We start from the raw sequence: 5,692 nt of genomic DNA on the forward strand, positions 1-5,692 counted from the left end.
CAAATATCTGCCGTTAACGCAACGCACCCGCTAGTCGAGTGTAAAAGGTTTATTAATGCATCTTTTTCTTTTTTAAATAATTTTAATAAATCTTTTCTAAGAGTAGTTTTTGAAGTGAACTGTGCATTAGGATTGTGTACAACCTTAATATATCGTTGCCAATTAGGATGCTCTACAAAACTAAGTGGTTGATCTAAAGCAGCTATCATTCGCGCAACTTCCATACGATCTTCTTGCGGATCGTATTTTCAAGTGGTTAGACCACCGGTTGCGCGATCAAAAGATAATTGTGTTTGGCGGAGTTCGGGTCCGCTAGATTGGCTAAGCTTTTGAAGACACTTTTCAGAGTGTCGTCTCAAGTGTGTGGTGCCGTGAATAGTGTCGCCTTGTAATTTAGATAAACAATATTTACACTGAGCTATATGTTTAGTGTTACCTTCATTATCCACCTCGTCAATTATGTCGAAGTGATCTCAAACTGTCGAGGTACGCTTGCATTTTCTCCTGGAGGTTGCAACACTTGCCGACGCAGACGCAGACGCAGTCGCACTTGCTGCCGCTTCTCCACGCCCCCTATTGCGACCACGCCCTCCAGTACGTCCACCATGGCTTAGATTAGTAGATTGTATTTGCTGCGTAACAAACTCATTAGTGGGAAATTGCCCTTCTTCTACATTGTGTTGGGCATTAACGGGAATACCACTATAACCAAAAGGATCCATTATAAAAAAATAAGATGAATTTGATAGACACTAGAGAGAGAGCTTTAGAAAAATTGTGAGAGAGATTGAGAGAGATTGAGAGAAATTGAAAGAGATTGAGAGAGATTGAGAGAAATTGAGAGAGATTGAGAGGGATTGAGAGAGTTTGAGTGAGAAAAATGTGTGAGGGATGGGGGTATTTATAGGAAAATTTGGGGTTAAAAAATGATTTTTTTTTTTCAAAAAAAACGGGATAAAACGGCTAGTTTTTTGAAATTCGGGTTCGGGCAGTCGGGCAAACTCGGGCAGTTCGGGTTTTCGGGCAAAATTAAAAAAACTAGCCGTTTTCGGGCAAATCGGGCAATTCGGGCAGTTCGGGCAGTTCGGGCAACTCGGGTTTTCAGGCCGAATTCGGGTAAAAATTCAAAAAACTAGCCGTTTTCGGGTTTTCGGGCAAAATTCAAAAAACTAGCCGTTTTCGGGTATTCGGGCGGGTCGGGCAAGTCGCGCAGGCGGGAAAAATTTGGGCAAAATTCAAAAAATTCAAAAATTCAGGCTTCGTGTCGGGCAATTCGGGCACACCCAATTTTCAGGCAATTTTCGGGTCGGGCAATTCGGGCTTGGTCGGAAAAATGCAAAAAAATCCCGGCGGATGGCGGTATACGGTGGTTAGACGGTGGCGGGCAAGGGTAGATGAGAACTCTCAGAAATTAGAGTTATCAACTGGTTTTGTAGCCTAAAATTGCGTGTCCATGAGTGATTGTTCTCGTTTATTGTTTGTTTTAAGTTAGATTTGTAGAGTTGCATGTACTTTGGCCTAATTCCGTATTGCTGCACCTCTTGAAGTGAAAGCTGGTAATTTGGAAGTAAAATAGGTAAAAAAACTGGCTAATTCTATGTGAGTTCCTTGCAGAAAATTACTGGACTAAAATGCTGCAGCATTCTGGGTGACATTCTGGGATTAGCTGGCAGTTGATTGATGTCAGCGCACTAGCTAGACAATGCAGACAGAAAAGAATCCGTGTGAGCTGGCTGAGGAGGTGTCAAATGGGTCCACTGTGCACATCAGCAGTGACACTTCAGCCCTTGTGTTGCCCTAGAAGGGAATGTTTCTCTTAGGACAAGTTGGCAGCCGCCAGGGGGAGAAAAAGAGGAAGAGAGAGAATCGGGCATTAATATAAAAAGAAGACAGTTGCTATTTCAGAAAAGATGAGAGTACACAGGAGAGTAAAAAGACACCATAAACCAAAAAGGCATTATTCAGAGAGGAAAAAAAAGCTTCGGAGGAAAGCTGAAGAAACCAGAGCATCAAGTAATATTCATCCTAGAAGGAAAATACAGAGACGTGAGAGCTGGAAGTTGAAGGACATTGTTGGTCGGCCACAGAGGAATCCAAGATCCAGCTGAACTTGTTCTTCTTCTGTTAGCTTAACTTTTTTTGTTGTCATTTAGCTACTAATTCTAGATATGGATTATACTGGAGCTTTGGGTTTTGTAACTATCATTATGAACTAAGTTGCTGTAGCTAGGCTTGCTAATGGAACCAATATTGTAAGAATGATAAGTTGTTTCTGAAATGCTATTAATCTACTATTCCTGTTCATTCATGTGAGCTAATGTTTATTTCTATTCTTGATTGGCCATCAACCTTAGGATACAAGATTGAGATTAATACTGGAAGGGTTAGTTTTAATCGGATTAGTATGAATGATGTTTGTTCAATGAACTTGCTGAGTTGTTGATTAGTGGATGGTATAGGAATATATTATCCACCTTGCATAACTTAATGAAACCTGAGCTTAAATCTGCAGTCCTAGAACTGGATTCACATAAGAATATGTCAGAAATAGCTTAAAGGACCACAGTCATAATCAAGTCAGAAGAACTTTATGCATCATCGAGTTTCTGTTAACAGGATAGTAGAATGCTGTAGCATTCTTGGTAACATTCTAGTCAGACTTGCAGTAGAGGGGAAATTAGCAGGCCTAGCTCATTTACACCACTGAATTACATTCCATCACTACATTCTTGTTACTCTTAGTCACTTTAGACCGCATTTAGTTTGCATTCATTTTATTTACATCATTTTATGCATTCATTTTATTTACATTATTTTAATGAATTTCTCACCACATTCATCATTTACTTGTTTTGTTGATTATACAACTCCAGACACATATTTTGGTGATTCATTCCTCGTGGGATCGATATCCGTACTTGTGTACACTTTATTACTTGTTAGCGACACGTGCACTTGCGAGCATAATTATCACGCAACAGTGGACATGTCAAATCCGGGCTGCCCGAGTCCGAACCTGAATTTCTTACTTGGACGGGCGGGAATTGGGCCGGCCTGCCCGAGCCCGAAAAAATTCGGGCTTCGAGTGGCCCGCCGACCCGAAGTTCCAGCACTACTTACACATACATACATATATATATATATTCATATATGGTTTTTTTTGTGTCAAATCATATTTCTTCTTATTCATATATGGTTTTTTTTGTGTCAAATCATATTTCTTCTGACAAAACTTTAATTGCAGAGCCCTTCTCCAATTCTAAGTAAAAAAAGAAAGAGTTTGCCTTTCAGCCAAAAGAACAAAAGAGACGTTGTTGAAGGTAATTTTTTTTTTATTTAGCCTATCTGTCATCTTTTGTTCTAGTTCTTTGGCTGATTTTTTATTTCTCTTCTTTTTTTTTTTTCAGGGAAACGAAAAGAGGCCCTTACGTAAGTGGTCTCTGATTTTTGTTTGGGCTGCACTTTATAAGTCAGACTCAAAATTATAATAATATTTTGAACTGCACTATTATAGTCAGATTCATATATATATATATATATACAAAGGTTCTAAATTTTGTAACCCTGTAATTTTATAGAGTTATAAAATTTATAACTCTTTTTTATAGAGTTATAAAATTTACAACTCTATTTGATTTTTCGGAGGTTCTAAATTTTGTAACCCCACAATTTTGTAGAGTTTTAAAATTTGCAACTCCATTTGATTTTTTTGGAGGTTCTAAAACTTGCAACCTCATAATTTTGTAGAGTTCTAAAATTTACAACTCTATTTGATTTTTTAAAGGTTTTAAAACTTACAACTCTATAATTTTGTAGAGTTTTAAAATTTACAACTCTATTTAATTTTTTAGAGATTTTAAAACTTACAACCTCATAATTTGTTGCTGAGTTCAAAAATTTAACCCGTATATTTAAAACATGAATCTGCCAATAATGACAAATGAGCTTCTTGTCTTGAGAAACGAGTAGACAAAATATAGATTAAGATAGATAAGTAAATGACAAAATTTTCACCTTTTTTTTTTTTATAATTCTCTCTACACACGTTCACTTGCACAGAGTCATTTTTTTTTGTTACGTCCCCTCACCTGCACACACTTTTATTTTTTTCTTTTTCGTTCCTTTCTCTCACTTCTCTTTTCCTCTCACGTTTCCCCACACAAGCTTTTTGCTTTTTTTTTTTTTGTTTTGTTTTCTCTCACCTTTCTGCACACACACGCACCAAGTCCTCTTCTTTTCCTCCCTTTCTTTTTTGTTTTCTCACGTTTCCTGTATGCCTATATATAGGCATTTTTGAAGCAACCCACGTCTTTTCTTTTTAAATTAATTACTTTTTTTCTTTTGAGAGATTATCTCAACGTTATTTTTTATTTAACTCTTTACTAATATATTTTACTCTTTCTTCACACACCCATTTTTTTTCGAGAAGTTTTCCAACCTCTAACGTGTAGTTTTGTTTTTTTTTTTTTTTGTTTTTTTTTTTTTTTTTTCGCTTAACAGGGTATGCTACATTTAAGCTAAGAATAACCATCACTGCTAGCAGAAGTAACACTTGATGATTTTATCCCCAGAGCAACTGAAACTAACTGGAGCCATTTCATCTCTTTTTATTTTTTTTTAAATTATTCATTTATTTTTATGACTCCTAATATCGGCTTCAAAAAGCACAAAGTTTCTCCAATGTAATAGCTGAAACAATCTTTTTATAAATCCCATAAGTTGCAAATACAGGAGCTCCAATGACAGAACTATCAGTGTAGACTTTACTAAGAGCTTCATGAGGAGGAAAGATCCACCAAGGAGTAGAAAAAGGGGATCTTCTCAGCTAAGTCCCCACATGAAATTGGTGCAAAACCATCTCGATGAAAATTGTCACATCGTTTAGAAATAGTTTCAAGTGCTTTGCTTTTCATGAGACTGGTGCAAACCATCTCGATGAAAATTGTCACCTCGTTTAGAAATAGTTTCAAGCGCTTTTCATGAGACGAGACTTCTCATCTATTAAATTACTCGGGGAGTAAGTCTAATGACACTAGACCACAAGAAACTAGTGACTGAAATCCAAATAAATTGAAAATGGTACCGTTTTTTAGGAATGTTCCTAGCAAATATGTTCCATCAAAAGCAAGCCCATAAAGGAGAGTGTTATAAAATAACGAGAATAGGCAATAAACAGGACAAGAACACACAGATTTACATGGAAAAACCTAAACAGGAAAAACCTCGTGTAGAGGAGAAGAAAACTTCACTATATCAAAGAGGGATATTAAAGGAGAATGTTTTAGAGCAAAAGCACACATAACATCATGAAAAACCCTAAAAATACATCATATATATACCTGTGTGAGCATAATTAACATCAGTGGTGGGCTAATTAACAAGAAAAACTGTGGATAATTACTAACTCTTTGGTTGGATCGGACAGGGACTTCTATAAAGATCTTTCCACTCATTCATCATACTCAAAGTCGAAGTCACGGCATGGGGGGCTCGGAAAAATAACAAGAATCGGTGTCGTGGTGGTGCTACGAGATGGCGATTTATCGTATAGAAGAATAGATCCGCGGACCTATTGATTGACCATAGATGCGAACCGATCAACCGCCTCCCCCCGACCGAGCAGTAGTTCCCCACGGCTGACAAATAGGAGTTTAGGCCGTAAAAGAAAGGCACCGGCCCCCCCCCACTGGGA

This window comes from Morus notabilis, unplaced genomic scaffold, assembly GCF_000414095.1.
Source record: "Morus notabilis unplaced genomic scaffold, ASM41409v2 Scaffold640, whole genome shotgun sequence".
Classification (NCBI taxonomy): Eukaryota; Viridiplantae; Streptophyta; class Magnoliopsida; order Rosales; family Moraceae; genus Morus; species Morus notabilis.